This window comes from Heliangelus exortis, chromosome 14 (genome assembly GCF_036169615.1).
Source record: "Heliangelus exortis chromosome 14, bHelExo1.hap1, whole genome shotgun sequence".
In the NCBI taxonomy this organism is placed as follows: domain Eukaryota; kingdom Metazoa; phylum Chordata; class Aves; order Apodiformes; family Trochilidae; genus Heliangelus; species Heliangelus exortis.
Window position 1 is genome coordinate 18,661,657 of NC_092435.1, and position 21,325 is coordinate 18,682,981.

At 59.2% G+C, this 21,325-nt stretch overlaps 1 long non-coding RNA gene across 2 annotated transcripts; it reads right to left on the minus strand.

Annotated features, from left to right (window-relative positions):
* Positions 1-18,704: 18,704 nt before the first annotated feature.
* Positions 18,705-20,835, minus strand: LOC139802569 (uncharacterized). Of its 2 annotated transcripts, XR_011728693.1 has the most exons (5): positions 20,512-20,835; positions 19,982-20,084; positions 19,627-19,689; positions 19,049-19,226; positions 18,705-18,897 (listed from the first exon to the last, which is right to left on the minus strand). It is a non-coding gene; the product is annotated as an uncharacterized lncRNA (long non-coding RNA). The 2 variants fall into 2 exon arrangements; XR_011728692.1 differs by having other exon boundaries at positions 18,705-19,226.
* Positions 20,836-21,325: the final 490 nt, after the last annotated feature.

Below are 21,325 nucleotides of genomic sequence, written 5' to 3' on the forward strand. Positions count from 1 at the left end.
AGACAGTGTGACTGCAGCAACAGCCTCTCGCCACCCACGGCGACCAGAAGCATTAGCGTGGTCAGTGTGAGGGGAGATGCTCTGGGGTTGCTGGGCTCGGGGCACCTATCTAGAAGCCGAGGCCAAGGGGAAGCCATGCTGGGTGCAGAGCCCAGCAGCCCTCCCAGCAGAGCCCAGGGCCGTGAGGAGGGCAGCAGCCCTGCCCGAGTGCTGCCCGTGGGGCTGGGCTGGAGGGCAGCTGTCCTTGTCCCTTGCCCCTCTGCGGGGTCAGGTCCCACAGCAGCCTTACATCACCAAAGAGGGGTGGGAGCTTCTGTGCCAGCAGCAGAGCGACGGGGCTGGCCTCTTTCCGCTTCAGCTGACCCATCATGGTCTGGAAGAAGACCAAGGCCTCCATCCTGACGTCCGTGGATGGATCCTTCAGGCACCTCAGGATCCTGTCCAGCAGAGATCTGCCCCGCATTTCTCTTGCCTGGAGGAAACAGAGAATTTCTGTGAGGATGGAGCAGTGGAGGAGCAGCCTGGCACAAACGCCCCGTGTGCTGAGCACCAGCCTCCCCCCCGGCTTCCCGGCAGGCGCTGCGCATGCCGATGGGGATGAAGGAGAGAGCAGGACAGCAAAGGCTCTGTGGCCCCTGCTCGGCCACCCCTCTCTCTCCGCTGACAGCCACCTCCTTCCTCTCAGCCAGGCCCAAGCCAGCGCGTTACCCGTGCCCCAGCCCCAGGCTGCCAACGCGGCTCCGCCTGACTCCACCTCGCTCACCATCTGCGGATCTCCTGACAGTGTCACCAAGCCCCCGAGTGCCCGCAGACGGATTGTCTGACTGCCATGGCTCAGGTAGGCGTGGAGGAGGCGCAGGTCACTCCAATCCTTTCCCAGGCCCTGGCAGCCCAGCAGCTGAAAGAACAACAGCGGTGAGAGACGGGCAGAGCTGCAGGACCCTGGCACTCTGCAGCTCCTGGGGCCTGGGGGCTGACACAGCCCCTCTGGGGGGGGCAGCCCTGCCTGTGGACACGTGGGGGTGCTGAGCACTGCCCCAGCAGGAAGGGCTGGATGGAGGCCCCAGGGACTGACTGGCAGCAGAGCCCTCTGTCCCAGCTCCAGGGACTGTCAGCCCACCCGGCGGCACCCGCCTGGGCCAGAGGGAAGGCTTCAGGAGCGTCTGGCAGAGGCACTGCTTCTCACCAGGCTTACCTCAGTGTAGAAAGTCATGGCATAGTTCATCTGCCATTCCCTCCTCTGAGCAAGGATCTCCTTCATGTGCTGGAACAGTAAGGCTTGCTGCTCAGCTGGGCTCTTCCTCATCTCTCTGGGCAGGGCAAGAAAAGCAGTGCTGGCAGTGAGCAGGGCAGGCAAAGCCTCGCTGGGATTGCCCTGCCCAGCCCAGCCAGGATAGCCCAGGCCAGGACATGCCTTTGCCCCCAGCCACAGCCTCCACACCACTTGCTGACAGTGCCCTGCTCTCTCCCCAGGCAGGGAGCACCCCTTGCCACTCGGATCGCTCCTGCGGCTGCAGCCCGGGGCCTGGGTGCCTGGGGACTTCTCTGCCCCCGGGGATGGGGCTGCAGAGGCACCGCTGGCTACAAAGGGCTCTCACCTGGCCAGCAATCTGACTCCTCTCTCCAGGGTCTCCGCTCGCAGCATCATGTCCCAGCCGCCCTCCTTCTGGATGTTCTGGACATGCCCTTCACAGCCAGCAGCGTGCAGCAGAACTTTAATGCCCTCCACTGCCAACCTGCGTGCAGAGCAAGGTTTAGTTACACACAGAGCAGGGGCCCTGGCCCAGGGCCCAGGGGGATGGCAGGAGAAGGGGATGGCGCACCCCAAAGGGCCGGGTTGATCAGCCCCAGGCTGCTCCTGCTCCAGCATCACTGCAGCCAGGGAAAGCTTGTAGAGCAGGGTCATGAGGAGCCTGGGGAAGAGCCCTTCCAGGATCCCCCGACAGCGGGGCCGCTGGCTGAGCCTGTACAGAACCTGGCTTGCCTGCAGAAAGACACAGGGACAGCTCTCAGTGCAAGGAAGCTGCTGCGGCGTATTTGTCCTTGGGGAGCTCAAGGGGCAGCCTTGGGGGGCTGGAACAAGGGGGCTGGTGCAGGGCAGGTCCCTGCTGGCCCCCAGGGGCTGTGTCCACAAGTGCTGGAGGAGGGGGCTGTCGGGGGCAGGCAGGGGGGGCTGCGTCTCTTTTCCTGGGGAGCCATGAACAGCCCTGAAGGTGAGCAAGGCCTGCTCTGGTCACTCACAGATGGGATAGCACAGTTTGGTCTCCAGCCCTGGATCACACCCAGCAGCCTGTCAAGGATTGTCTCAGAAGTGCTGGGCAGGGACAGCAGCGTCTCCCACATGGCCAGCGCAGCACTGCAAGCCAGAACACTCTGTTAGCAGGGCTGCCTTGCCCACTGTGCTGTGCCTGGGCTATAGAGCAAGTCCCCAGGGCTCTTGGGGCTCATACTTGTCACAGGAGGGACTGATCCTCAACAGGCTCCTAACTGTTGCCTCGGGGCAGCACTCGCTCAGCAGCCCAAGCACCGATCTCAGGACGAACTGCCCTGGTTCCGTGCACACCTCCTCCACGTTTCTGTGGATGCACCTCAAGAGTTTTTCTGCCTGGAGGGAACAGAGGGGAGGATGGTGCTGCCACTGGGCTGCAACCATCCCCTCAGATGCCACACACAGGGAGGGAGGGGCCCCTCCCAGCAGCCCAAGGCCCCGGCTCCCTGGCCAGGTCCTGGTGCTCCAGTCCCAAAGATGCAGCACAGAGCTTGGGCCAGCTCCCTCCCTCCTTCCCAAGCTGCAGCTGGAAGATTTTGCCCATTGTCCTTTCAGTCCATGGAGTGGAGGTGCCAACACAAGGACTGACACCAGAGATACCCACAGAGTATCCAGGACAGTATCCATCCTGTGTCCCCGGTGACACAGGGTGTCAGGGGAACTGGAGCTTGTCTGGACCAGAGGCTCCCTTACCCTGGGACTGATAGCCACGGCTTCCTGGGAACAGCAGCAAAGCCTGGCTCTGCCTTCCTGTCCCTGGGGTCCCTCCCAGCCTCGGGGAAGAATCCCCACACCAATCTGTCATGGCCAGGAGGTGGCCAGAGCCCCTTCCCACTGCAGCCTCTGCTCCTTTCTGTGCCTCTGTACCCCTCGGGGTGCAGAGGGCTTTGGGGGAGAAGCCTCCCTGGGGGGTTTGCACGGGGGAAACTGTGACCTGCTCTGGAAATGCCAGACCTGCGAGACATCCTGCAGACTCACGAGGGTGGAGGGGCAAAGGTTGGCTATCAGAACTCTCAGACGGTCCTTGTCCTGCTCCTGCAACAAGAGAAGGTTATGGGGAGCATAACTCCAGCATAACATACGCTGGAGCAGGCACAAGGCAGGTGACAGTCTCTGTAGGTACCTCTCCTAACTCTTCTAGAGCATCCGCACACGTCTCCTGGCCCTTTGCAGCTGAACACCGAACGATGGTGGCATCAGGATTGGAATCTAACAAAGCAAGGGAGGAGGGGGAGCTGAAGGTGCTGGCAGGACTAACTGAAGGGCCCTACCTAGCACCCAGCCCCGTGCCAGCTCCCGAGGACAGAGCCAGCCCTGGGCGGGGGGGCCCAAAGAGGGGACTGGCAGGGATCAGGCCGGGGATGTGCCCAGCAGCCACTGCCATGCAGGAGCACAGCAAAGCAGCCAAAGGCCCCTCGCTCACCTCTTTCCAGCAGCTGGGCCATCTTCTTTGGGGTGGGGAGACCGCTGTCGTCCACCTCATCCTCCACCCAGGCCAGCCGGGGCCGGCTCAGGGACTTCTGCTCAGTCCTGAGGAAGGAGGAGAGGCCATGGGGGGTGGGCATGGGGGTGGCAGAGCTGCTGGCCCCAAGGCTGCATGGCCTGCGGGGAGAGCCTGTGGGGCGACGGGGGCTGCGTGGGGGCAGGGAGATGTCTGGGACGGGTTCTGCACGGGGCAGGGAATCTCCCGGGGATGGAGGCTCCTGGGCAGCCTCTGAAGAACCACAGCCCTCAGGGGCTGGGCAGAAGCTCCCGATGGACAAACCACAAAGGCCTTTCATGAGCCCTCACATTTGACCCCACGGTGCCCACCCAGCCCCAGCCCCTGGCTCTTACCTCTCCTGGGGACTGAGCAGCCTCTGGGGATTGCCATGGTCCTCTGGGGAACCACAGCGGCTTTCGCAAGATACAAGAACACCAGACATGGCTCAGGGCTCCTAGGCAGCTCTCTGCTCCTGTCTGATCCTATCACTGTCCTCTTGGACACTGAGCCAGGGCCACCCCAGCACTAGGAAGGGACCCGGGGTCCAGCGGTGTCACCAATGATGTAACAAAGGTCCCATTGTCACCTGGCAACCGGGCCAGGTGTGTACGGCCAGGCACTGGAACCAGCACCACACCCCGGTCTGACACGCGCAGGCACCGTAAATCACCTTTTCAGCAGCCAGCTCTCTCAGCTACTCAGTACCTTTTTTCCAGAGCGGTCCACTTGGCCACTGCCTCCATCTCTGGCCAGCTTTCCCAGCTCTCTGCCTTCTCTATTATTTCAGGAGATTGCACCATCGTCCCAACACCAAAGCAAGCAGGTGACAAGTGTCTCACCTTCATGCCAGCCAGAGTCCTTTGTACTTAAATTTCACAAGTCCTTCAGAAAAAAGGATTGAGTTTCTCTGACTCCAGTTCCTCCCCTTGTGATGAGGGAAGAGCGGCCTCACAAGGACTTGCTGCTCAAGCTTTTACAGAAGACTCTCTCCTCACCCTTTGGAGAGGATTTGCTCTCTCACCTTCATCGGAGCTCTCCCCCGCATGCTCCATCTTTGCTGTGCCTTCAGTAGCACAGGGCTCAGCTGCCTTTCCTCACTGCCTGACCACAGGGGCAACCTGTGGGGAATTGGTCCCAAACCCCCACTCCCTGTCCCCCTGTGCCAGGAGGGGGAAGCAGCACTGCTTGTTGCAGGCTCTGACAGAACAGGGACAGCTACTGGGGCCACTACTGGCCAAGGGACAGCAGGAAAAGCCACTGACAAAGCTGGAGTGGAGGCCACACTTGTGCTGGAATTCTCACACCTGCATCTATGCCTACTGATAATAGGCCAACAAATTGACAATAATTAACACATAGAAAGAGGGACAGCCACTTCCAAAACCTCCCAAATCTGATGGACTCAGCTTGGCATGAAGGGAGGATGTGTCGTTTCTCAGTAAAAAAGAGATCAAAACCAAACCGTAAGTCAGTTCAGTAGGGATTGCCACAGGTAACCTGGTAGAGCCACTGCCCAGCTTACTGCAGAACAGAGCAGTGGGGTCAGACAACACAAAGCCAGTGCCCTTTGCCCAGCACCCCCAGTCAAGAAGAAACAAACAGACTAAAGAGCTTTACAGAACAAATTGTATCCTATAGAGCAAGTTGGGCAACAATGAGGATGAGCCTTTATTACCCAGGCTGCCCCAGCACCTCACCTTAAGCACAGGGGACATGCACAACCCTGCTTACAGGATTGGCTGGGTCCCACTATCTCTTTTAGGGAAAACGAGAGCAACTGTCCCCTGGTTAAACCCCCCACTTTCTTCTGAGGGGAAGAGGAAAAAGGGAATGAGGGAGAGAGACTTAAAGGTTGGAAGAAAAGCAGTAGCACAAATTTCATGAAGAAGGAATAGGGAGAGTGAATTACAAAGATGTACAACACAGATAAATATGGAAACTGCCTCCTCAGTTGGTAATCCTGGCTCCACCACACTTGTCCCCCACTGGACTCAGCAGCAGAGAGGAGGGCTGCCCAAGTGACAGACCCCAACAGCCTTACAGCAACCAAACTGGTCCTGACTGGCAAGGCAGAAGACCACCTGTCTCCATGAACTCTGTTCTTCTACAGCACAGAAACAAGAAAGAGCGGCAGCAGCAGCAGCACAGCATGCAGCACGAAACAAACAGGCCCCAACCCAGCCAACACACCAGCCAGAAAAGCCACCAGGGGATTCTTTTCAGACCCGTTTCATACAGAGCACCATGGGAAGGAATACTGGCATTAGCCCACTTGGGTCGCCTGAACCTTCCTCTCCACCCCAGGGGCACAGCTGCTCCCCATTCTCACTGCCACGTCAGCACCTGACACTGCCCTGTCCCAGGCACCTTTTTCTCCTGCTCCTCTCAGACCAGGACACTCCTGGAGATCCAACGAGCCCAGTGAAGCTCCAGGCTCTAACCTGCACCCAAGATAAACACTGCCCTCCTCTCTAAATAATAACCCTTCCATTTCCACCCTCCAAACACAGTGTTTCTTGCTCGTGGCCGGGGCTGCTGCGGGGCTCCGACACGGAGGGGACTCAGCCAGGACACTGTGTGCTCAGGGGCTGCACAGAGAGGAGTTGGGCACCAACAGTTCCTATTGTTATAAATGACCGAGACTCAATATTCTGTTACTGGTTTAATTTAATTAATAAAATTGCAATAAGCAAAACAGCGCTGGGTGCGTGGGCAGTCTCCGCTCCACTCACACGCACGCACTTAAAGCTCTGGAATTACCTTTTATTGCTTACAAGTCTCTGCATACTCAAAAGGAGGTGGGTTTACATACGTATTCATCATAGGCAGAGTCTGGGCGGAGTCTGGTTTTGGGGGTCGTCAGGGGGTCTTTGGATGAAGTAAGAAGTCTTCCTCAAGCTTGAAGTTTTTGCCTTTCTTGGTTTCGCTGACTTCATTATATTGCTACAAGGTGATATCAGACCCTAGCCATAACTTTCCCCTCATCTGCTGGTTGTGACATCTTTTTGTTCTTCTTGTGCAGATGTTCGCATTCCTTCGGTGCCCCGTTAGCCTTGGCAGTGCCTTGTTTTAAGAACAGGACCTACACTTTTAATTATCTCTGAGACAGAAGGTAGCCTTGTTAGGGCCTTGTTTTGTTCACACTGTTTCAGTGGAAAAATTACATGTCTCAACTGCTTTGCTTAGCCCCACATTCACTTCTTACTCAGTTCAATTCTTTTCCTGAATTTTACTGGTTAGGAATACAAATTCATCAGCATACATTACACTCTTCTTCCTCTGCAGGACACCACCCAGAACTGCACACAAAGCTGGAGCTCCACAGCACTGCTCAGACTCAGTCTACCTGAGAATCATCAAACCACAGACAGCTCTGTCTTTTTCCCCAAAGTCTCTGAGGGAAGCTGCCACTGAGCAGCCTGACTGTGACACCGCAGGGATACACAGTGTTCTGCCTCTACAATCACAGGAGTGGCGAGAAAATGGAGCCTGGACAACTCCTAGGATTCTGTGATGCGTGGAGCCCAGGATCACCCATCGGTCCCAGGATCAGAGCCCAGGTCCCATCCAACAGATTTCACCACACGCTGTACTTTCCAAACACCACATTTTATTTGGGGACCTTTTTGACCTGTTGGTAGCTATCCCGGAGGCCAGGAGGCTGCACCTCCTGCTGCTCTGACGAGACAAGGAAAGCAGCTCTGGCTCAGCTCTGCCCTGCCCAGCTGTCCCAAGCCACCTGGGCCCACACGGTGACGCTGACCCTGCCCAGCACAGCTGGAACCTCCTGTAGCCTCTTGGGCCGCTGGTGATGAATCCATTGCCAAACAGCCTCCAACAGGGTATCTTGCTTGGGTGTCTGAATCCAGCTGCTCTAGGTCTCTGTGGGAGAGTTCAAAAACTCTGCAGACACCCTGGTGACCTCCTGGAAGTGACAGAAGAGGAATGCAGCAGCTGCTTCTCAGAGCTTGGGAGAGCTGGAATCAGTTGGGAGTCTCCAGATGCTGATGCAATTCCTCACCTGGAGGTGGGCTGGAAGAACTCAGCACCAGCTGATGATGCCCATGACACGCAGCAGGAACTGCTGCGAGGAGCAAAACGTTCATCATCCTCCTCAGCTGTGCCCAGGACTGCCCTGGTGTAGCTGTGCTTGGTGACGAGGCACATCATTTCAGGTGAAACACCCTCCATTTTACACTCTGCCCTGTTCCTGCAGCTTCCAAAAAAGCCCTGAAGACAAAGCAGTGCTAGGGTTTAAAGGAGCTTTTTTGCTGAGGTAAACCCTAACTCCCTTCTGCCCTCTGCCTCCTGGCACCACCACCCTAAAGAAGGGTAACCTAATGGCTGTCCAACAAGTCGGGGCCAGGGCACTCACAGGGCTCAGCGGATGTGCAGGTAGCAGGAGAGGCCAGGACAAATGCTGTGTGCTCTGCAGGCTCTGGGTGCTGCCTGTGCAAAGGGCGTCATGGCACGGGGCTGCTTCTTCCATCTTGATTCCCACGCTGCCGTCTGCGCCAGGAGCCCTTAGGTCAGGGACAATTTCTCAACGCCATCTTCCCACCAGGACCTTCGGCCCAGCGCAGCCACTTCCTCCTGCTGGGATGACATTAGGGAGGTTTAACTGGGAGAGCCAGGGCACAGGAGAGTTCTGGGGGCGCTCGTTTGGACAGAGACAGTCGGGCACAGCCCAGGGGTGCACGTGAGGGTCTGGGAACAGCAGCCGTGACGGGGCGGTGGTGAAAGTACCGTCAGGAAGACGGGGGCAGCAAGATTGTCCTTGACCCATCTCATCATCAGCAGAAGCACAGGCCTCGGAAGGACCATCTTGATCTCTCCAGCTCCCTCACGCTCTGCAGGACGTGCAAGGTCTGGCCTGCTAAGGCCCTGACTGAGGGATCAGGGTCGTAATCCAAGCAACTGAGGGCTGCAACAGAAAGAAAGAGAGCAGCAGTGGAGTGAAACCCTGCTGTCTGCACAGCCCCTCCTGTGCAAGCCCATCCCTCTCTTTACCTGACTAGGAGGAGCAGCTGGGACCAAGGGAGCAGCTGGAAGCTGCTGCTCAGGAATCCCAGGCTCCCAGACTGGGTTGGGCTGGAAGGGACCTTCTTAAGGATCGCCTAGTGCCAACCCCCCACCTCGGGCAGGGACACCTCCCACTAGGCTGGGGAGCTCCAAGCCACTGCCAGCCTGGCCATGAACACTTCCAGGGATGGGACAGTCACAGCTTCTCCCTCCCTCCTTTCCCTGCTGCAGGGGAGCCAGGAATGGCAGCACCCTGCCCAGGCTCTCTCCCCTGCCCCACCAGCACCCCTCTGACCCTACTCACCATCCCACACAAGCTCCAGCGTCCGCTTGGATTGATTCCACCCCAGGTGCCGCGCAGCAGTCCCTGTGCACAGAGCTCCCGTCAGACCTCCCCCTCCCCAGCACTGCGGCAGCACAGCCCCCGGCCCGGCCGGCTCGGCCGCACGCCCTCCTGCCCAGCACTCTGCGGGGATGGCCCCGGGCAAGTCCCCGAGGGCGCTGCTGACACTGAGCCGGGCGGCCACCAAGGCCACCGAGGCCTGTACAGGGCAGCGGGAGGCCAGGGCCCCGCCCGGGACAGCCACAGGGCTGTTCCTGGTGCCAGGGCAGCGCTGGGGGCTGGGGCTGGGCTGCCAGAAGAGGGTGCCCCGGGGGCTGTGGCTCACCTATGAACCTGATGGCCTCCTCTCTCACGCTGGCCTGAGAGTCCCACAGGTAGTGCAGGCTGAAGCACACGTAGTCTTCCACTCTGCTCCTGTCCTGCTTCAGCTGGAGAGTGCCCGAGGTCACGTCATGGGGCTGGCAGAGACCATTCCCCGTCTGCCAGAGCAGTCCCTCTGCCCATCCCACCCCTTCCCCCCCAGGCCATTCCTTTCTGCCAGCCAGGAGCCCCGGGGGGCTGAGGTGCAGCCAGAGCCGCAGGCAGAGGGGGCCTGGGGGTACTGTGACCCCCTCCGTGCTGCTGCCAGGGCCCAGGTGGGCCGGGGGCTCCTGCAGCACCCAGGGGCTGGGGGGAAGAGGGGCCTGCAGAAGAAGCCCTGGCTGTGCCTTAGGGAAAGGGGAAGGGGGACTGAGCTCCAAGCTGTGCATTCTGCTCTGGATCAGGGACAGCCAGGAACAGCTGCACATTCACACCCTGGACACATGGAGCATCCCCTGTCCAGCCCAGGCCCTGGCACCTGGCACTTGTCCTCACCAAAGTCTCTCCAATCAGCCAGGTCTTCTTCTTCTTGATCACCCTCTTGAGTGTCCTCCAGCCCAGGAACTTGGCACAGGTGAGGAGGGCTTTGCCAGAGGCCTGCAAAACAGCAGCAGGAGGGAGCTGGCACCACAGCTCAGAGCAGGAGACCTGTCGTCCCCCTGCTCTTGGCAAGGCTGCCAGCTGTCCCCAGCTACTTCTGGGAAGAGGCAGCTGGGGACAGAGCCTGAATGCCCGGGCTTCAATGCCCGAGGCAGGGACACGGGGCAGCCACCACCTCAGCTATGGCACTCTCACAGCCAGCACAAGAGAAATGGGCAAGAGCTGCTGAGCCGCTGCTGCTGCCAGGGCTGGGGCAGAGGGAAGGAAGGGCAAAGCAGGTGCTCAGCTTTCAGCTCTCTACCTCAGCCACACTCCTGCTCTCAGCATTCATGTGCAGGAAGAGCGAGACCACAACCCCGCGTATCGCCTCCTTCATCTCTGCCTTGTCTCTGCCCACCACAGCCTTCGTCGTGTCCCCGAAGAGGCTGAGGGAGAGCTCTTGCACCTGGCTGGACTCCTGGGAGGAAAGAAGACAGTGTGACTGCAGCAACAGCCTCTCGCCACCCACGGCGACCAGAAGCATTAGCGTGGTCAGTGTGAGGGGAGATGCTCTGGGGTTGCTGGGCTCGGGGCACCTATCTAGAAGCCGAGGCCAAGGGGAAGCCATGCTGGGTGCAGAGCCCAGCAGCCCTCCCAGCAGAGCCCAGGGCCGTGAGGAGGGCAGCAGCCCTGCCCGAGTGCTGCCCGTGGGGCTGGGCTGGAGGGCAGCTGTCCTTGTCCCTTGCCCCTCTGCGGGGTCAGGTCCCACAGCAGCCTTACATCACCAAAGAGGGGTGGGAGCTTCTGTGCCAGCAGCAGAGCGACGGGGCTGGCCTCTTTCCGCTTCAGCTGACCCATCATGGTCTGGAAGAAGACCAAGGCCTCCATCCTGACGTCCGTGGATGGATCCTTCAGGCACCTCAGGATCCTGTCCAGCAGAGATCTGCCCCGCATTTCTCTTGCCTGGAGGAAACAGAGAATTTCTGTGAGGATGGAGCAGTGGAGGAGCAGCCTGGCACAAACGCCCCGTGTGCTGAGCACCAGCCTCCCCCCCGGCTTCCCGGCAGGCGCTGCGCATGCCGATGGGGATGAAGGAGAGAGCAGGACAGCAAAGGCTCTGTGGCCCCTGCTCGGCCACCCCTCTCTCTCCGCTGACAGCCACCTCCTTCCTCTCAGCCAGGCCCAAGCCAGCGCGTTACCCGTGCCCCAGCCCCAGGCTGCCAACGCGGCTCCGCCTGACTCCACCTCGCTCACCATCTGCGGATCTCCTGACAGTGTCACCAAGCCCCCGAGTGCCCGCAGACGGATTGTCTGACTGCCATGGCTCAGGTAGACATGGAGGAGGCGCAGGTCACTCCAATCCTTTCCCAGGCCCTGGCAGCCGAGCAGCTGAAAGAACAACAGCGGTGAGAGACGGGCAGAGCTGCAGGACCCTGGCACTCTGCAGCTCCTGGGGCCTGGGGGCTGACACAGCCCCTCTGGGGGGGGGCAGCCCTGCCTGTGGACACGTGGGGGTGCTGAGCACTGCCCCAGCAGGAAGGGCTGGATGGAGGCCCCAGGGACTGACTGGCAGCAGAGCCCTCTGTCCCAGCTCCAGGGACTGTCAGCCCACCCGGCGGCACCCGCCTGGGCCAGAGGGAAGGCTTCAGGAGCGTCTGGCAGAGGCACTGCTTCTCACCAGGCTTACCTCAGTGTAGAAAGTCATGGCATAGTTCATCTGCCATTCCCTCCTCTGAGCAAGGATCTCCTTCATGTGCTGGAACAGTAAGGCTTGCTGCTCAGCTGGGCTCTTCCTCATCTCTCTGGGCAGGGCAAGAAAAGCAGTGCTGGCAGTGAGCAGGGCAGGCAAAGCCTCGCTGGGATTGCCCTGCCCAGCCCAGCCAGGATAGCCCAGGCCAGGACACGCCTTTGCCCCCAGCCACAGCCTCCACACCACTTGCTGACAGTGCCCTGCTCTCTCCCCAGGCAGGGAGCACCCCTTGCCACTCGGATCGCTCCTGCGGCTGCAGCCCGGGGCCTGGGTGCCTGGGGACTTCTCTGCCCCCGGGGATGGGGCTGCAGAGGCACCGCTGGCTACAAAGGGCTCTCACCTGGCCAGCAATCTGACTCCTCTCTCCAGGGTCTCCGCTCGCAGCATCATGTCCCAGCCGCCCTCCTTCTGGATGTTCTGGACATGCCCTTCACAGCCAGCAGCGTGCAGCAGAACTTTAATGCCCTCCACTGCCAACCTGCGTGCAGAGCAAGGTTTAGTTACACACAGAGCAGGGGCCCTGGCCCAGGGCCCAGGGGGATGGCAGGAGAAGGGGATGGCGCACCCCAAAGGGCCGGGTTGATCAGCCCCAGGCTGCTCCTGCTCCAGCATCACTGCAGCCAGGGAAAGCTTGTAGAGCAGGGTCATGAGGAGCCTGGGGAAGAGCCCTTCCAGGATCCCCCGACAGCGGGGCCGCTGGCTGAGCCTGTACAGAACCTGGCTTGCCTGCAGAAAGACACAGGGACAGCTCTCAGTGCAAGGAAGCTGCTGCGGCGTATTTGTCCTTGGGGAGCTCAAGGGGCAGCCTTGGGGGGCTGGAACAAGGGGGCTGGTGCAGGGCAGGTCCCTGCTGGCCCCCAGGGGCTGTGTCCACAAGTGCTGGAGGAGGGGGCTGTCGGGGGCAGGCAGGGGGGGCTGCGTCTCTTTTCCTGGGGAGCCATGAACAGCCCTGAAGGTGAGCAAGGCCTGCTCTGGTCACTCACAGATGGGATAGCACAGTTTGGTCTCCAGCCCTGGATCACACTGAGCAGCCTGTCAAGGATTGTCTCAGAAGTGCTGGGCAGGGACAGCAGCGTCTCCCACATGGCCAGCGCAGCACTGCAAGCCAGAACACTCTGTTAGCAGGGCTGCCTTGCCCACTGTGCTGTGCCTGGGCTATAGAGCAAGTCCCCAGGGCTCTTGGGGCTCATACTTGTCACAGGAGGGACTGATCCTCAACAGGCTCCTAACTGTTGCCTCGGGGCAGCACTCGCTCAGCAGCCCAAGCACCGATCTCAGGACGAACTGCCCTGGTTCCGTGCACACCTCCTCCACGTTTCTGTGGATGCACCTCAAGAGTTTTTCTGCCTGGAGGGAACAGAGGGGAGGATGGTGCTGCCACTGGGCTGCAACCATCCCCTCAGATGCCACACACAGGGAGGGAGGGGCCCCTCCCAGCAGCCCAAGGCCCCGGCTCCCTGGCCAGGTCCTGGTGCTCCAGTCCCAAAGATGCAGCACAGAGCTTGGGCCAGCTCCCTCCCTCCTTCCCAAGCTGCAGCTGGAAGATTTTGCCCATTGTCCTTTCAGTCCATGGAGTGGAGGTGGCAACACAAGGACTGACACCAGAGATACCCACAGAGTATCCAGGACAGTATCCATCCTGTGTCCCCGGTGACACAGGGTGTCAGGGGAACTGGAGCTTGTCTGGACCAGAGGCTCCCTTACCCTGGGACTGATAGCCACGGCTTCCTGGGAACAGCAGCAAAGCCTGGCTCTGCCTTCCTGTCCCTGGGGTCCCTCCCAGCCTCGGGGAAGAATCCCCACACCAATCTGTCATGGCCAGGAGGTGGCCAGAGCCCCTTCCCACTGCAGCCTCTGCTCCTTTCTGTGCCTCTGTACCCCTCGGGGTGCAGAGGGCTTCGGGGGAGAAGCCTCCCTGGGGGGTTTGCACGGGGGAAACTGTGACCTGCTCTGGAAATGCCAGACCTGCGAGACATCCTGCAGACTCACGAGGGTGGAGGGGCAAAGGTTGGCTATCAGAACTCTCAGACGGTCCTTGTCCTGCTCCTGCAACAAGAGAAGGTTATGGGGAGCATAACTCCAGCATAACATACGCTGGAGCAGGCACAAGGCAGGTGACAGTCTCTGTAGGTACCTCTCCTAACTCTTCTAGAGCATCCGCACACGTCTCCTGGCCCTTTGCAGCTGAACACCGAACGATGGTGGCATCAGGATTGGAATCTAACAAAGCAAGGGAGGAGGGGGAGCTGAAGGTGCTGGCAGGACTAACTGAAGGGCCCTACCTAGCACCCAGCCCCGTGCCAGCTCCCGAGGACAGAGCCAGCCCTGGGCGGGGGGGCCCAAAGAGGGGACTGGCAGGGATCAGGCCGGGGATGTGCCCAGCAGCCACTGCCATGCAGGAGCACAGCAAAGCAGCCAAAGGCCCCTCACTCACCTCTTTCCAGCAGCTGGGCCATCTTCTTTGGGGTGGGGAGACCGCTGTCGTCCACCTCATCCTCCACCCAGGCCAGCCGGGGCCGGCTCAGGGACTTCTGCTCAGTCCTGAGGAAGGAGGAGAGGCCATGGGGGGTGGGCATGGGGGTGGCAGAGCTGCTGGCCCCAAGGCTGCACGGCCTGCGGGGAGAGCCTGTGGGGCGACGGGGGCTGCGTGGGGGCAGGGAGATGTCTGGGACGGGTTCTGCACGGGGCAGGGAATCTCCCGGGGATGGAGGCTCCTGGGCAGCCTCTGAAGAACCACAGCCCTCAGGGGCTGGGCAGAAGCTCCCGATGGACAAACCACAAAGGCCTTTCATGAGCCCTCACATTTGACCCCACGGTGCCCACCCAGCCCCAGCCCCTGGCTCTTACCTCTCCTGGGGACTGAGCAGCCTCTGGGGATTGCCATGGTCCTCTGGGGAACCACAGCGGCTTTCGCAAGATACAAGAACACCAGACATGGCTCAGGGCTCCTAGGCAGCTCTCTGCTCCTGTCTGATCCTATCACTGTCCTCTTGGACACTGAGCCAGGGCCACCCCAGCACTAGGAAGGGACCCGGGGTCCAGCGGTGTCACCAATGATGTAACAAAGGTCCCATTGTCACCTGGCAACCGGGCCAGGTGTGTACGGCCAGGCACTGGAACCAGCACCACACCCCGGTCTGACACGCGCAGGCACCGTAAATCACCTTTTCAGCAGCCAGCTCTCTCAGCTACTCAGTACCTTTTTTCCAGAGCGGTCCACTTGGCCACTGCCTCCATCTCTGGCCAGCTTTCCCAGCTCTCTGCCTTCTCTATTATTTCAGGAGATTGCACCATCGTCCCAACACCAAAGCAAGTAGGTGACAAGTGTCTCACCTTCATGCCAGCCAGAGTCCTTTGTACTTAAATTTCACAAGTCCTTCAGAAAAAAGGATTGAGTTTCTCTGACTCCAGTTCCTCCCCTTGTGATGAGGGAAGAGCGGCCTCACAAGGACTTGCTGCTCAAGCTTTTACAGAAGACTCTCTCCTCACCCTTTGGAGAGGATTTGCTCTCTCACCTTCATCGGAGCTCTCCCCCGCATGCTCCATCTTTGCTGTGCCTTCAGTAGCACAGGGCTCAGCTGCCTTTCCTCACTGCCTGACCACAGGGGCAGCCTGTGGGGAATTGGTCCCAAACCCCCACTCCCTGTCCCCCTGTGCCAGGAGGGGGAAGCAGCACTGCTTGTTGCAGGCTCTGACAGAACAGGGACAGCTACTGGGGCCACTACTGGCCAAGGGACAGCAGGAAAAGCCACTGACAAAGCTGGAGTGGAGGCCACACTTGTGCTGGAATTCTCACACCTGCATCTATGCCTACTGATAATAGGCCAACAAATTGACAATAATTAACACATAGAAAGAGGGACAGCCACTTCCAAAACCTCCCAAATCTGATGGACTCAGCTTGGCATGAAGGGAGGATGTGTCGTTTCTCAGTAAAAAAGAGATCAAAACCAAACCGTAAGTCAGTTCAGTAGGGATTGCCACAGGTAACCTGGTAGAGCCACTGCCCAGCTTACTGCAGAACAGAGCAGTGGGGTCAGACAACACAAAGCCAGTGCCCTTTGCCCAGCACCCCCAGTCAAGAAGAAACAAACAGACTAAAGAGCTTTACAGAACAAATTGTATCCTATAGAGCAAGTTGGGCAACAATGAGGATGAGCCTTTATTACCCAGGCTGCCCCAGCACCTCACCTTAAGCACAGGGGACATGCACAACCCTGCTTACAGGATTGGCTGGGTCCCACTATCTCTTTTAGGGAAAACGAGAGCAACTGTCCCCTGGTTAGACCCCCCACTTTCTTCTGAGGGGAAGAGGAAAAAGGGAATGAGGGAGAGAGACTTAAAGGTTGGAGGAAAAGCAGTAGCACAAATTTCATGAAGAAGGAATAGGGAGAGTGAATTACAAAGATGTACAACACAGATAAATATGGAAACTGCCTCCTCAGTTGGTAATCCTGGCTCCACCACACTTGTCCCCCACTGGACTCAGCAGCAGAGAGGAGGGCTGCCCAAGTGACAGACCCCAACAGCCTTACAGCAACCAAACTGGTCCTGACTGGCAAGGCAGAAGACCACCTGTCTCCATGAACTCTGTTCTTCTACAGCACAGAAACAAGAAAGAGCGGCAGCAGCAGCAGCACAGCATGCAGCACGAAACAAACAGGCCCCAACCCAGCCAACACACCAGCCAGAAAAGCCACCAGGGGATTCTTTTCAGACCCGTTTCATACAGAGCACCATGGGAAGGAATACTGGCATTAGCCCACTTGGGTCGCCTGAACCTTCCTCTCCACCCCAGGGGCACAGCTGCTCCCCATTCTCACTGCCACGTCAGCACCTGACACTGCCCTGTCCCAGGCACCTTTTTCTCCTGCTCCTCTCAGACCAGGACACTCCTGGAGATCCAACGAGCCCAGTGAAGCTCCAGGCTCTAACCTGCACCCAAGATAAACACTGCCCTCCTCTCTAAATAATAACCCTTCCATTTCCACCCTCCAAACACAGTGTTTCTTGCTCGTGGCCGGGGCTGCTGCGGGGCTCCGACACGGAGGGGACTCCGCCAGGACACTGCGTGCTCAGGGGCTGCACAGAGAGGAGTTGGGCACCAACAGTTCCTATTGTTATAAATGACCGAGAATCAATATTCTGTTACTGGTTTAATTTAATTAATAAAATTGCAATAAGCAAAACAGCGCTGGGTGCGTGGGCAGTCTCCGCTCCACTCACACGCACGCACTTAAAGCTCTGGAATTACCTTTTATTGCTTACAAGTCTCTGCATACTCAAAAGGAGGTGGGTTTACATACGTATTCATCATAGGCAGAGTCTGGGCGGAGTCTGGTTTTGGGGGTCGTCAGGGGGTCTTTGGATGAAGTAAGAAGTCTTCCTCAAGCTTGAAGTTTTTGCCTTTCTTGGTTTCGCTGACTTCATTATATTGCTACAAGGTGATATCAGACCCTAGCCATAACTTTCCCCTCATCTGCTGGTTGTGACATCTTTTTGTTCTTCTTGTGCAGATGTTCGCATTCCTTCGGTGCCCCGTTAGCCTTGGCAGTGCCTTGTTTTAAGAACAGGACCTACACTTTTAATTATCTCTGAGACAGAAGGTAGCCTTGTTAGGGCCTTGTTTTGTTCACACTGTTTCAGTGGAAAAATTACATGTCTCAACTGCTTTGCTTAGCCCCACATTCACTTCTTACTCAGTTCAATTCTTTTCCTGAATTTTACTGGTTAGGAATACAAATTCATCAGCATACATTACACTCTTCTTCCTCTGCAGGACACCACCCAGAACTGCACACAAAGCTGGAGCTCCACAGCACTGCTCAGACTCAGTCTACCTGAGAATCATCAAACCACAGACAGCTCTGTCTTTTTCCCCAAAGTCTCTGAGGGAAGCTGCCACTGAGCAGCCTGACTGTGACACCGCAGGGATACACAGTGTTCTGCCTCTACAATCACAGGAGTGGCGAGAAAATGGAGCCTGGACAACTCCTAGGATTCTGTGATGCGTGGAGCCCAGGATCACCCATCGGTCCCAGGATCAGAGCCCAGGTCCCATCCAACAGATTTCACCACACGCTGTACTTTCCAAACACCACATTTTATTTGGGGACCTTTTTGACCTGTTGGTAGCTATCCCGGAGGCCAGGAGGCTGCACCTCCTGCTGCTCTGACGAGACAAGGAAAGCAGCTCTGGCTCAGCTCTGCCCTGCCCAGCTGTCCCAAGCCACCTGGGCCCACACGGTGACGCTGACCCTGCCCAGCACAGCTGGAACCTCCTGTAGCCTCTTGGGCCGCTGGTGATGAATCCATTGCCAAACAGCCTCCAACAGGGTATCTTGCTTGGGTGTCTGAATCCAGCTGCTCTAGGTCTCTGTGGGAGAGTTCAAAAACTCTGCAGACACCCTGGTGACCTCCTGGAAGTGACAGAAGAGGAATGCAGCAGCTGCTTCTCAGAGCTTGGGAGAGCTGGAATCAGTTGGGAGTCTCCAGATGCTGATGCAATTCCTCACCTGGAGGTGGGCTGGAAGAACTCAGCACCAGCTGATGATGCCCATGACACGCAGCAGGAACTGCTGCGAGGAGCAAAACGTTCATCATCCTCCTCAGCTGTGCCCAGGACTGCCCTGGTGTAGCTGTGCTTGGTGACGAGGCACATCATTTCAGGTGAAACACCCTCCATTTTACACTCTGCCCTGTTCCTGCAGCTTTCCAAAAAAGCCCTGAAGACAAAGCAGTGCTAGGGTTTAAAGGAGCTTTTTTGCTGAGGTAAACCCTAACTCCCTTCTGCCCTCTGCCTCCTGGCACCACCACCCTAAAGAAGGGTAACCTAATGGCTGTCCAACAAGTCGGGGCCAGGGCACTCACAGGGCTCAGCGGATGTGCAGGTAGCAGGAGAGGCCAGGACAAATGCTGTGTGCTCTGCAGGCTCTGGGTGCTGCCTGTGCAAAGGGCGTCATGGCACGGGGCTGCTTCTTCCATCTTGATTCCCACGCTGCCGTCTGCGCCAGGAGCCCTTAGGTCAGGGACAATTTCTCAACGCCATCTTCCCACCAGGACCTTCGGCCCAGCGCAGCCACTTCCTCCTGCTGGGATGACATTAGGGAGGTTTAACTGGGAGAGCCAGGGCACAGGAGAGTTCTGGGGGCGCTCGTTTGGACAGAGACAGTCGGGCACAGCCCAGGGGTGCACGTGAGGGTCTGGGGAACAGCAGCCGTGACGGGGCGGTGGTGAAAGTACCGTCAGGAAGACGGGGGCAGCAAGATTGTCCTTGACCCATCTCATCATCAGCAGAAGCACAGGCCTCGGAAGGACCATCTTGATCTCTCCAGCTCCCTCACGCTCTGCAGGACGTGCAAGGTCTGGCCTGCTAAGGCCCTGACTGAGGGATCAGGGTCGTAATCCAAGCAACTGAGGGCTGCAACAGAAAGAAAGAGAGCAGCAGTGGTGAAACCCTGCTGTCTGCACAGCCCCTCCTGTGCAAGCCCATCCCTCTCTTTACCTGACTAGGAGGAGCAGCTGGGACCAAGGGAGCAGCTGGAAGCTGCTGCTCAGGAATCCCAGGCTCCCAGACTGGGTTGGGCTGGAAGGGACCTTCTTAAGGATCGCCTAGTGCCAACCCCCCACCTCGGGCAGGGACACCTCCCACTAGGCTGGGGAGCTCCAAGCCACTGCCAGCCTGGCCATGAACACTTCCAGGGATGGGACAGTCACAGCTTCTCCCTCCCTCCTTTCCCTGCTGCAGGGGAGCCAGGAATGGCAGCACCCTGCCCAGGCTCTCTCCCCTGCCCCACCAGCACCCCTCTGACCCTACTCACCATCCCACACAACCTCCAGCGTCCGCTTGGATTGATTCCACCCCAGGTGCCGCGCAGCAGTCCCTGTGCACAGAGCTCCCGTCAGACCTCCCCCTCCCCAGCACTGCGGCAGCACAGCCCCCGGCCCGGCCGGCTCGGCCGCACGCCCTCCTGCCCAGCACTCTGCGGGGATGGCCCCGGGCAAGTCCCCGAGGGCGCTGCTGACACTGAGCCGGGCGGCCACCGAGGCCTGGGCAGGGCAGCGGGAGGCCAGGGCCCCGCCCGGGACAGCCACAGGGCTGCTCCTGGTGCCAGGGCAGCGCTGGGGGCTGGGGCTGGGCTGCCAGAAGAGGGTGCCCCGGGGGCTGTGGCTCACCTATGAACCTGATGGCCTCCTCTCTCACGCTGGCCTGAGAGTCCCACAGGTAGTGCAGGCTGAAGCACACGTAGTCTTCCACTCTGCTCCTGTCCTGCTTCAGCTGGAGAGTGCCCGAGGTCACGTCATGGGGCTGGCAGAGACCATTCCCCGTCTGCCAGAGCAGTCCCTCTGCCCATCCCACCCCTTCCCCCCCAGGCCATTCCTTTCTGCCAGCCAGGAGCCCCGGGGGGCTGAGGTGCAGCCAGAGCCGCAGGCAGAGGGGGCCTGGGGGTACTGTGACCCCCTCCGTGCTGCTGCCAGGGCCCAGGTGGGCCGGGGGCTCCTGCAGCACCCAGGGGCTGGGGGGAAGAGGGGCCTGCAGAAGAAGCCCTGGCTGTGCCTTAGGGAAAGGGGAAGGGGGACTGAGCTCCAAGCTGTGCATTCTGCTCTGGATCAGGGACAGCCAGGAACAGCTGCACATTCACACCCTGGACACATGGAGCATCCCCTGTCCAGCCCAGGCCCTGGCACCTGGCGCTTGTCCTCACCAAAGTCTCTCCAATCAGCCAGGTCTTCTTCTTCTTGATCACCCTCTTGAGCGTCCTCCAGCCCAGGAACTTGGCACAGGTGAGGAGGGCTTTGCCAGAGGCCTGCAAAACAGCAGCAGGAGGGAGCTGGCACCACAGCTCAGAGCAGGAGACCTGTCGTCCCCCTCCTCTTGGCAAGGCTGCCAGCTGTCCCCAGCTACTTCTGGGAAGAGGCAGCTGGGGACAGAGCCTGAATGCCCGGGCTTCAATGCCCGAGGCAGGGACACGGGGCAGCCACCACCTCAGCTATGGCACTCTCACAGCCAGCACAAGAGAAATGGGCAAGAGCTGCTGAGCCGCTGCTGCTGCCAGGGCTGGGGCAGAGGGAAGGAAGGGCAAAGCAGGTGCTCAGCTTTCAGCTCTCTACCTCAGCCACACTCCTGCTCTCAGCATTCATGTGCAGGAAGAGCGAGACCACAACCCCGCGTATCGCCTCCTTCATCTCTGCCTTGTCTCTGCCCACCACAGCCTTCGTCGTGTCCCCGAAGAGGCTGAGGGAGAGCTCTTGCACCTGGCTGGACTCCTGGGAGGAAAGAAGACAGTGTGACTGCAGCAACAGCCTCTCGCCACCCACGGCGACCAGAAGCATTAGCGTGGTCAGTGTGAGGGGAGATGCTCTGGGGTTGCTGGGCTCGGGGCACCTATCTAGAAGCCGAGGCCAAGGGGAAGCCATGCTGGGTGCAGAGCCCAGCAGCCCTCCCAGCAGAGCCCAGGGCCGTGAGGAGGGCAGCAGCCCTGCCCGAGTGCTGCCCGTGGGGCTGGGCTGGAGGGCAGC